This window comes from Macaca fascicularis, chromosome 17 (assembly GCF_037993035.2).
Source record: "Macaca fascicularis isolate 582-1 chromosome 17, T2T-MFA8v1.1".
Taxonomy (NCBI): Eukaryota; Metazoa; Chordata; class Mammalia; order Primates; family Cercopithecidae; genus Macaca; species Macaca fascicularis.
In genome coordinates, this window is record NC_088391.1 from 27,241,073 (window position 1) to 27,253,784 (window position 12,712).

Genomic DNA, 12,712 nt, shown 5'->3' on the forward strand with positions numbered 1-12,712 from the left:
CCACAATGAGATACCATCTCACATCAGTTAGAATGGCGATCATTAAAAAGTCAGGAAACAACAGGTGCTGGAGAGGATGTGGAGAAATAGGAACACTTTTACACTGTTGGTGGGATTGTAAACTAGTTCAACCATTATGGAAAACAGTATGGCGATTCCTCAAGGATCTAGAACTAGATGTACCATATGACCCAGCCATCCCATTACTGGGTATATACCCAAAGGATTATAAATTATGCTGCTATAAAGACACATGCACACATATGTTTATTGCGGCACTATTCACAATAGCAAAGACTTGAAATCAACCCAAATGTCCATCAGTGACAGACTGGATTAAGAAAATGTGGCACATATACACCATGGAATACTATGCAGCCATAAAAAAGGATGAGTTTGTGTCCTTTGTGGGGACATGGATGCAGCTGGAAACCATCATTCTTAGCAAACTATCACAAGAACAGAAAACCAAACACCGCATGTTCTCACTCATAGGTGGGAACTGAACAATGAGATCACTTGGACTCAGGAAGGGGAACATCACACACCGGGGCCTATCATGGGGAGGGGGGAGGTGGGAGGGATTGCATTGGGAGTTATACCTGATGTAAATGACGAGTTGATGGGTGCTGACGAGTTGATGGGTGCAGCACACCAACATGGCACAAGTATACATCTGTAACAAACCTGCACGTTATGCACATGTACCCTAGAATTTAAAGTATAATAATAATAAATAAATTAAAAAAAAAAAAAAAGAAAAAAGCAAGGTTGCAATGAGGACAACCTAGGTCAAAAGTTGCCAGGAGGGCAGAGGATTCATGAAAATAGACCCCATGCTTCTGTTGATTGGAGGGAGGTCTTGGTTGAGAGTGAGAGGAAAAAAGACCAGATACTAAGAGTGAGTAAAGGGAATGTTGTTCCTGTTGAGCCAGGAAGGAAGAGGATAGGGATGGAGAAGGGGTGGGCAGTTCTGGTCAGGTGGGTAGACCTGTGCTTTTGCAGAAGAGGAGACTTAAGCAGGTTTCTTTCAAATACCTTCAAGGGTAACTGAATTGTTTCTTGTTTTTGTCTCCCACTTTCCCTCATTCCCTCAAAACATTTATGGTACCTGAAATTCCTTAAACAGGGAGTCAAGTTTTTCATTACACAATTAGAGACAAAGATTGACCACAAGCGAATCAGCTGGCAGAGGTGACATGAAACTTTGCTCACTAAATGTTAACGGCTGATAGTGGATCATTGGCTATTTTGATAGGAAGAGGAAGTAAGAGAATAGAAGGCCCTGGGATGAGGTGGCTTTCCAGAGAATGAAGGGAAGCACACTAAATGATAACAAAGGAAACAGCTCACTGTTATTGAGTATTTATGTGGCAGGCTCTGTTTCAAGTGCTTTACGTGAATTAACTCATTCAGTTTCGCAGCACCCTGACTGAGGTAGGTACTATTACCAATCCCATTTTACAGATGAGGAAACAAAGTCACGGAGAGGTTTGGTAACTTGCCCAAGGTCATAGCAGAATGGCCAAGAGTTGAATTCTGGCATTTTTAGCCCGAGAGTCCACACTTTTGGCCATAGAGTGAAAGAAAATTGTCTCAGAGAAAAGATGACCCAGGAGACAAACTTCTCTACATAGACAATGTTGCAAAAAGTCAGCCTGTTCACTTCTGAGTATTAGGGATTAGGAGGAGAGGTGTTTTATGGTGCGCAGCATTGAGTATGTGCTACTTAAAGGAACATTGGCGCTGGAATGGTTACTATGCTCAGTCTTTTTTTTTTTTTTTTTTTTTTTTTGAGACAGAGTCTCGCTCTGCCGCCCAGGCTGGAGTGCAGTGGCGTGATCTTGGCTCACTGCAAGCTCCGCCTCCCGGGTTCACGCCATTCTCCTGCCTCAGCCTCCCGAGTAGCTGGGACTACAGGCGCCTGCCACCTCGCCCGGCTAGTTTTTTTGTATTTTTTAGTAGAGACGGGGTTTCACTGTGTCAGCCAGGATGGTCTCGATCTCCTGACCTCGTGATCCGCCCGTCTCGGCCTCCCAAAGTGCTGGGATTACAGGCTTGAGCCACCGCGCCCGGCCTATGCTCAGTCTTATGGACCGTTTTGATACATTCTTGGTCTTACATGTGCACCCCTCGACTGCCTGAATTAGTGATCCTGTGGCAGTTACTTAAACCCTCTGTGCTTCTGAGTTCACATTTGGAAACTGGGTTGTTGCCACTTGTCAGCTCCCTGACTCAGAGGAATGCAGGGAGGGCTAATGGGCTGATCTATGCTAAGTGCTCTGGGCCATAAACCAGGACTGACTGAACTTTCAGAGAACACTATGACTTGGCAGTGCCATTTAAATTGACAGAAGTGGTGGAATATTCTCCTAGCAGCTTATTTACATGTTCTTGGTTCAGCTGCCTGATCACCCTTTAGGACAACAGCAGTCGGTCCACTGCGGCTGAATTCTTTTCTAGACCTACGCTGTATTGCTCCAACAGACGACGACTGTCTGGTAGACTTGGGAGATACCCATATTGTCTGGGACTGTTCAACTTATTCACAGATAAGAATTCCTAATTCAAAACAAGGATCTTCAAGCCAGGACTTTGAAAGTAACTGCTTATCAAAAAAAGATGAAAATAACTGCTCCCACTCCAAGGAAACTTTTAACCTAATAGCAAATACACCTTAGCATTTAACTCAAATGATAGTGTCCTAATGGACACCCATCAAGGGCAGAACCAATTGCAAAGTTTCTTTAAAAAGTAATGATTTGGCCGGGCCTGGTGGCTCACGCTTGTAATCCCAGCACACTGGGAGGCCGAGGCAGGCGGATCACGAGGTTAGGAGTTCGAGATCAGCCTGACCAACATGGTGAAACCCCATCTCTACTAAAAATACAAAAATTAGCCAGGCGTGGTGGTGTGCGCCTGTAATCCCACCTATTCAGGAGGCTGAGGCTGGAGAATCGCTTGAGCCCGGGGGGCAGAGGGTGCAGTGAGCCAAAATTGTGCCATTGAACTCCAGCCTGGAAAAAAAAAAGTAATGATTTACAAAGAGAGGTGGAAGAAAGGATGCCTGAGACAAAGGGAAGAGCGAGAGAAGCAGTCTCAGCTGTAGCTATGATTAAGGACCAGTGGACACATAAGGATAAAGCCAGTTTTTAAAAAAGGAAAAAATGTGTCTGATTAGTCTACACTCTCACTGTCTAATGGTTTTTCCCTCCCATGTGTTTAAGCATAAGAATATGCCACCTATGACTTCAGACAAAACAAACACACTAAAAGCAGAAAGGTGATCACACTATTTTGAACAGACGCAATTATTCAACTCAATAATTTATCCTTGAATTAATGTCTTCTCCAGCACAGAATCCTATCCGATCCTATCATCAGGCTTCCTCAGACCTGAGAAAGGAAGCAATCTTTGTGAGCTAATGAATAAACACAGCCAGGAGGAACCAAGGTGGACATTCAGGATCAGAAATAGGGCAGATGAAAATAGTCTGTAAAAAAAGAGTTTGAGAGAGAGGGAGGGAAACTGAACAACTAACCGAAAGCAGTAGGTGGTCAACACCATACAGTATGAAGGAACCACGAATCCAAAACAAGGAAAACAAAAGACAGATTTTCAGAGTGCTGCCGTGACTCACACAATTTCAAATAAAAGCTGTGGTGAGTTTTAGCAAAATTTGGATATAAGAGATTTGTTTTTCAGATCCTAAGTCTCCTTTTTTGGCAGTGTTTTCTCATATCTGCAGTCTCTTCTGTTTAAGCACCAGAGGCCCCATCTATTCCTCACCAAAGAGAAAATACTGATGTAGACTCTTGATGTGTAAAGCAAGACTTAATCTTCCAAGAGTATCTGAAAGCTTCATCTTTATGTGGAAGAAATTTTCAGGGAAAAAGCTGGTGTGGAATTATACAAACCTTCCTGGTGTCCCTTCTCTCAAACCTCCCTAGAGGCATTTTCTATTTTTACTCTCTCTTTCTTGGTCCCATTTGTAACAGTGGTTATCTGGTTTACAGGCACATCTTCACCTTGTCTTTGACTGGATTGAAAGAGGTTTCTTTTTCTAAAAAACAGCAGAATTCATGTAAGGAAAAGGCTATTTAGGTGAAATTGTGCTATGATATTTTGATATGTCCAATCTATAATAAGGTCTTTGAAGGCCTATTACTGAGATGTGAAGTGTAAGGAAGACCAGTAGTCATTGAAAATTGCATTTCACGCAAATATGTGCATCGCATTTGCTGAGAACATGAGTGCCAGGGCTGGTGCTCTGAGCATGCCGGCGCTTGTTTACATGGAGCTGAAGGATGTCTTCCTCACTCGAACTCCAAGGACTGCCCCACCCTGTGCTGGACTCAATGGAAGGAAGGGCGGGGTTGGCACACAAAGTTTTGACAATGCTCCAGTTCTTTGCACCCCAAATATTTACTGAAACAGTTGGGTAATTCTTTAGGGAGACCAGGCCTAACACTACAAAAGGTGGCAAAGAGCCAGGAGGAGAAAAAAATGCTCCCCTGTTTGGTAAGGTTATGTTTATTTTTGCCTGTAATAAATGTAGAAACAACAATACAGAAATACAGAAATTGTCCTACACACAGCCTCTTCAAACTGATCACCCATTTGAAAATTTAGCTTCAGGGAAACCAGCCACTGCAGCTTTCATTCAGGCATTCCTGGTCCTGCAGGCAGCTGTTTCCTCTGCTTGGAATAGTGGTTCTTCTCATCAAAGCCCACCTTTCTTCTGATTCCTCTGCAGCCTTCTCCACATCCCACTGCCTGTATTAAGCCTCTCCCAGTTGTCCCAGCCCGCAGTAATCTCTCTGTTCTTGGGCCTCCTACAGCACTCACTTGGCAAGTGTGGTGGCATTTGTCTGCTTGTCCCCTCAGCTCCTCTCCCCACCACTGGACCTTACATGGAATAGTCAACCTTCACTACGTACGCCTACAAACAATGACAAGTTATTACAGTAGAGTGGTTTAGGTGCGCCATCGTCAAGTTCATGTTTGTGTGATTTGTAAACTCAAATGAAGAAGTTGGGCCAGGCGCGAATGCTCAGGCCTGTAATCCCAGCACTTTGGGAGGCTGAGGCAGGCGGATCACTTGAGGTCAGGAGTTTGAGACCAGCGTGGTCAGCATGACGAAACCCTGTCTCTACCAAAAATACAAAAAATTAGCCAGGCATGGTTGTGGGTGCCTGTAATCCCAGCTACTCAGGAGGCTGAGACAGGAGAATCACTTGAACCTGAGAGGCAGAGGTGGCAGTAGCCAAGATCACACCACTTCACTCCAGCCTAGGCGACTGAGCGAGACTCCATCACTCACAAACACACACACACACATACATACCAAAAAAAAAAAAAGTTTTCCTTTGTTACTTTTGAAATGTAGTAAATCCTTAATGTGTAATCATTTTCAAACATCATGGATTTTGTTAGGAGGCATAAGAAACAACATGTGGGCCAGGCACTGTGGTTCACGCCTGTAATCCCAGCGATTTGGGAAGCCGAGGCAGGTGGATCACAAAGTCAGGAGTTCGAGACCAGCCTGGCCAACATAGTGAAACCCGGTCTCTACTAAAAATACAAAAAATTAGTCAGGCATGGTAACAGGCGCCTGTAATCCCAGCTATTCAGGAGGCTGAGGCAGGAGAATTGCTTGAACTGGGGGGGCGGGTGTTGCAGTGAGCTGAGACTGTGCCACTGCACTCCAGCCTGGGTGACAGAGCGGGACTCCATCTCAAAAAAAATTAAAAAATAAAAAAAGAAAGAAAAGAAAAAGAAAAGAAACAGCACTTGGCAGATATGGGTAGAGAGATGAAGAACTAACTGAGGAGAATGAGAAGAGCGAAGAATTGGTTCATACAGTCCGAGCTCCATTGGTGTGCTTTACCTGGTCTGCTTCACCTGAGATTTTCTTGTTGTTGTTTTTTTTTTTCTTTTTTGTAGAGACAAGGTGTTGCTATGTTTTGCCCAGACTAGTCTTGAACAACTAGCCTCGAGCAATCCTCCCAAGGCCTTCTATCTTTGGTTTAACACTGAAAGTCCTGGGCAACCCCTCAGGCAAACTAGAAAGGTGGGTCACCCTACCAGGTGGCCAGTAAGCATCTTGACAAGAAGCAAATCACGTTTTAAGTCATGAACAGAACCCTCTTTATTTTCTTTCACTTCAAATTCCAGTGCCTCGGCCTCTCCAAAGATATTCCACTCTCCTATAACACGCCGAGGAGCAGGCAAAAATGCCCAGGGACTAAGCAGGAGTCCTGGGTTTATTAAACTCTCTCCACTTCAGAAGCAATGCTAGGCCCATTAGGACAACTGGTGAAGGGGAAAAGCTTTAAACATAGTTCTCACAAACAGAAACGAGAGGGAATATTCTGAACTGGAAACAGTGACCTTTATGGCATTATTCCCAAAAGGAAAGTCAAAGGCAGAGCCACAGGAAGGCAAATATCCAGGATCCACAGGACCTCTGACTTGATGCGGAACATTCCATACCAGGCCTGCTAATTACAGTGCTGGAGCATCTGTTTTGATAATGTTCTTTGAAATCAACTCAATCCTGAGAATGTGAGCAAATAGACGAAGAAGACTGGACTGTATGACTATGAATATATTTTGGATGTTGTAGCATGCAGCAGAATGAAGTAGTACATTATGAGCATCAAAAATATACTTTTTTTTTTTTTTTGAGATGGAGTCTTGCTTTTATCACCCAGGCTGGAGTGCAATGGCACAATGTCGGCTCACTGCAACCTCCATCTCCCTGGTTCAAGCTATTCTCCTGCCTCAGCCTCCGCAGGAGCTGAGATTACAGGCTCCCGCCACCACGTCCGGCTAATTTTTGTATTTTAAGTACAGACGGGGCTTTGCCATGTTGGCCAGGCTGGTCTTGAACTCCTGACCTCATGATCCACCCACCTTGACCTCCCAAAGTGCTGGGATTACAGGCGTGAGCCACCGCACCCGGCCACATATTTTATATTGTATGCCTATCACAGATCAGACACATTTGAAAAAATGAAATGGGCCTGAAATAAGCATAACAATAACAACATCAATAATGTCGTGCACAAAACTAATTAGGGCTATAGAGTTTGTGTAGTAATGGGGATTTTTTTTTTTGCCATAATACAATGATAAAGCTAAGGATAATTCTGAACAAAAAAGCATAATAGGAAATTGGATATTCTAATGCTTGTTTCTCTGTATGTCATGCAGGAATAAAACTGAGTTAGTTTCTTTATATAGACTTCTGTGACTAAGAATGCTCCTGTGTACCCTGGTACAAGTATAAGTAGGTAATTTGGCTGGGAGTTGTAATTTAAGGGATGTGGTGCAGAGATATAATTTTACCACCAGGGGGTGCTCTTCCATCTTCCGGAATGTTGATGAGTTTATGTAACCACAAACTAACCCTAAACCAGCCCCTCTAAAAATGGGCCAGGCCAGATCCCAGGAAATGGGATTAACTTACATCATTCACACAAATTCCCTCTTGCCCTTCCATTTTAGAGACTGTTGAGTTTTCCTTCAGTTGAGAGAATCATGCTGGCAGCAAGCCAACCTACATGAACTGTGGAAAACAGATTACACCCCTCCTGCTGATCAAAACAGGAGAATGATGACTTAAGAAGTTAGTGCAGGTAGCCATTTCTGATTATCCCCGGGGAGCAGGAGTTTCAAGTAAGAAAGAACTCAGCAGTTAGAAAGCAAACATCGAAAGGATCTGAGGGGTAGCAAAGTCTCCTGCTTGAATTTTGATCTGAGCTGATTTACAATTGAAAAAGCTTGATGCCTCATTAAAGACCAGAAAAGCCTAGGAAAATTACCAGAGAGATTTTGACAGCTTCCAGAGTCAGCCAGGGAATCTGTCCCAGCCCATTAGTATAACCAAGTTTAGAAAGCAAGGCCTTGGAGAGGTGCCCCAGGGAGATGCCCAAGAGAGTCCGTCTGAATCCAGCCAAATGCTTACTCTTGAAAAAGGAAGACTTTGTCCCCTCTGTCAGCTTAGTGCCAGAAGCTCTGTCAGGGAGAAAGGCTGTGAAGCTGAGAAATATGGGATATTAGGTCATGTCCAACTGAAAAAGTTCAACAAATTCAAACTTTGAGTCAATACATTTCCCCTTTTAATGTCCAAAAGTAATACTTGCTCATTGCTAAAACCACACAATACAGAGGCTAAAGTAAAAATCAAAGGACTGTCCTCTCATGGCCAGCCCACTCTCCTTAGCCCCACATACCAGAAATACTCAGTTGAGAATTTGCTTATATTTTTCAGGGCTTCCTTTTTCCCATGAATTATTTTTAAAAAATGGATCAGTTAATCTGTCTGGCTCTCCATCTATTCATTCTATGCATCTATTAATCACCCATTTGGTTTGGTTTGGTTTTTGCCAAAAAGACATATATATATAAAATATATATTTTATATAAGTATTAATATATACTATAATATATATGTATTAATATATAATATATAATAATATTATTATATATTAATATATAATATTAATTAATTGAAACTTCATTTCAATTTAATGAAGCTGACTTTTCCAAGTCGGCTCCATTCTTTCTTATAGTGACACAATATTCCATTGTATGGATAGTCCATAACTTTATTAAGCCAGTGCCCTACTGATGAACATTTGTGTTTGTCCCAGTTTTTTTTTTCTATTACAAGAATGATATAATAAAATTCGTAATTAAAAGATGTGGTTATTAATGGGTGTGTTGTGTTAAGGATCAGACATTGTGCTAAGCCCTCTACAGGATATTAGGATGAATGAAATATATTTCCTGCCATCTTGGAGTTTACTCTTTTGTGTGGGAGAACTATTAAAAAAATGACATGGTTGGGCGTGGTGGCTCACACCTGTAATCCCAGCACTTTGGGAGGCCGAGGCGGGCAGATCACTTGATTAGCAGTTTGACACCAGCTTGGCCAACATGGCAAAAACCTGTCTCCACTAAAAATACAAAAATTAGCCGGGCATTGTGACACATGCCTGTAATCCCAGCTACTTGGGAGGCTGAGGCAGGAGAATCACTTGAACCCAGGAGACAGAGGTTACAGTGAGCCGAGATTGAGCCACTGCACTCCAGCCTGGGCGACATAGCGAGACCAGTCTCAAAAAAAATATATACAACGTCGGAAAAATGATTTACATACTAAATAGTTGGATTAATTATAACATCTGCCCAGGGAGTAGAAAGGAAGGTGCTACCAATTCTGACAGTTGGGATTAGGGAAGATTTCACTGAATTGACTTCATCTCTGTAGGGATTTACTTTAGTCTGTTTAATGTGGGGCAGTTGAGGTAGAAGCTTGTACTCTTAACAAAGTCATCCTGTTCACCATGCACTGAGGCAAGGAGCTCTACAATTTTTGCTATTTGAATTTCCTCTAAAAAAATAATTTCATAAAGATCTGGGAATGATTTGTCCTTCTTTTTTCTTTTTTTGAGATGGAGGTCTCACTATGTTGCCCAGGCTAGTCTCAAACTCGTGGGCTCAAGCGATCCCCGCCTCAGCCTCCTGTGAGATGACACGCACACGCCACTGTGCTCGGCTCTTGCTTTGTCTTCTTCTAAACTTGTTTTGCTGAGTTTAGTCTACAGCTTTGTGTGATAATCTTAAAACTCGTTACAAATATTCAACATGGCACCGCTCCTTGCTCTGTCCCAAAATGTTCTGGGTAAATGATCTCCAAATCAAGCGTGCCATAAATTGTTGAATTAGTATTGTTACATCTGGTGTGACTGTCTAGAAAAAGCCATTTTATCAGTACATGGACTCTAACAGTATGATTTTAAAAGAAAACATATGAAACAACTCACCTGTGATAGCAAATCTCTTTGAGTCAGAACCTTCCCAGCAATCATGTAAACGTACTGGAGGGAGAGTTTTTATTTTTAAGCAATCTTAATTAGCAGGTCTCTTTCTTATTGACATCTTCAAAGGGCTTTCAGCTCCTCCCTAGATGAAAGGTCCTGTGTAAGGACAAATTATTAGTATGCTCACAAAATACACACACTAAATGCAGGAAAAGTGCAAACGGTTTAACTCCACAGCCTGCAATGCTCTTGAGATGCTTTGATCTGCCGGGATAGCCATTAATTATTCTATATCCTTTACTCTCTAAATGCATGCATCAAAGCATGTTCATGCACACCCTTGTAAATCCAGCTGTTTATTTCAAAATAGTTCTTCTGAATTAACCCTTGTTTCCTTTTTCCTTTGTTGAGAGCTGTTGATCCAGCTTATTGGGGAAAGGGCATATGTTACCTTGGGTTAAGAGTAGAAAATAATCTTTTTTTTTTGCTCTATAAAGATGTCCATGGGCTGGGCGCAGTGGCTCATGCCTGTAATACCAGCACTTTGGGAGGCTGAGGAGGGCAGATCACCTGAGGTCAGGAGTTCGAGACCAGCCTGGCCAACATGGTGAAACCCCGTCTCTACCAAAAAATACAAAAAGTAACCGGGCGTGATAGCAGGCACCTGTAGTCCCAGCTACTCGGAAGGCTGAGGCAGGGGAATCACTTGAACCCAGGAGATGGAGGTTGCAGTGAGCTGAGATTACACAACTGCACTCCAGCCTGGGTGACAGAGCGAGACTCCATCTCAAATAAAAAAAAAAAAAAGATGTTCATAATATAAAAATGTATATTAATAAAGATTCATTGGTAACCTGGGAAAATATATATAATATAATAAGTGAAAAAAGCATGATACAAAAATTTATAGAGTCATTATCACAACTGTAATACTAATAATTGCTAACATGAATTAAATACAACAATGCCAATCACTGACCTGAATGCTTTAGCTGTGTGATATACTTTAATCTTCACGATGAGATGAATGTTGTCATCTCTCTTTTACATATAAAGAAACTGAAGCTCAGAAAGGTCAAGTAACTAGACCATGATCACACAGCCAATCAATGGTAGAGTTGATGGGGTTCTATCTGGTACTGACTGACAACAAAGCTTTGTGATGCTCCTGCTGCCTTTTAACAGTGAATATACCTAGGCAGAGAGATTTGGGGTGATTTTCCCCCCACTTTTTTACACTTACACATTTTTTTAGAATAAGCAAAACTAACATACTAACTGCATGAAGTAATCAAATAAAATTAATAAAGAGGGCTGAGTAGCTCTTTTATTCATGGCGCGATAACTTGAGATAAATATAGGTAACGTGTCATTAAGCTCAAAGTTGTCTGGGCCTCTGCTTCCTTATCTTTAAAATGAAAGGGTTGTACCAAGCAGTCTCAAAGGCACCTTTCAATGTTCATATTACTTTAGTTCATTGTTTCTGATTATGCTTCACAGATGGCATTTTTCCTCAGCAGTAAGTTGGTTGTAGTTCCCTAAATTTGCTCAAAGAGCTTACCAAAGGAAGAACCAAAGGACTGATTGGGATTCATCTTTAACACCACAGGAGAATAAAGACTACCTTTGTTAATGATGAATTTTGAATAAGTATTAATTTTGAATAAGTATTAATGTAAAATTGTTACATACTTATTAAATTATAATTGTAAATAAATAATAAGCATATAATTTTTTATCATATATGGTTAAGGCTTACATGATGTCTTGATATATACATAGAGAGAGAAAAGGTTATGATAGTTAGCAAATTAACCTATCCACCACCTCAGTTAGCCTTTTTTGTGTGTGTGTGGCAAGAGGACCTAAAATCTACTTTTTTAGCAAAAATGATTAAATATAGTTCTAATGTTGTACATTCCATCTTTAGATTTGTTCATCCTTTATATCTGCTATTTCGTATCCTTTGTCCTGCAGCTTCCCATTAAGCATATTTTTCTGATCTAATTCCAGAGTGAAAGACATGTTGCGTTGGATATCAGCGCTAGGTCTTTTTCTGACCAGGGTTTAGTTTGGACATGTCTGGAATGCAAGAGTGAGAAACCTTTTGAAACTGCATGGAGAGTAGGTGTTTCCAGCTCAGAGGAGCATTTGATCTTCACTTGGAAAATAAGTACCTGCACTACAAAGAAAGGTTGCTTGTCTCCACGGAAGGATGAATTCCTCCACGGGAAGCATGTGGCACCAACCATGAAAAAAGAACAGAACTCTCTGCAGTGCTATAAATATTAAGATGTCTGGGAAACATGAAGGATTTTTATTTCTGGCTACATTTATTTATCATTTCTATTTTTGATAATAGACTAGTCTTTATTCGGAACTCTTTCATTCCCAGTGTTGTATTTTTCAACACAGGGAAATGTAATGATTCAGCACATAACAGGTATCCAATAAATACTAGTTCAATAAAGAAAGCATGTTAACATTTAAGCTTTAATTAGAAGTACAGCTTTTTTTTTAAGGTAAGTTTTAGGAACAGTTCTCTTCCTTTGATTAGTATCCAGAATTCCGTCTTCTGAAGACCCTAGCATCTTCACATCAACTTTTAAAAACTTTCCATACCACATAGACCAAAGATTCAAATATAAAAAATGAAATCATTTTTATACTAGACATGGAAGAATTTATTTATCATCTTAAAGTGGGGCAGGGCTTTCTACTATTTCTAAAAATCAAGAGCTTACAAAGGAAAATGATGAAGTTAGTAAAGTTAATAGAATAATTAAAATCTTCAGTAAAAGCAAAGAACAACAAAACATATGCACATAATCAGAATAATTAAGACATTAACAACAAACAAATATCAAGATAAATATCA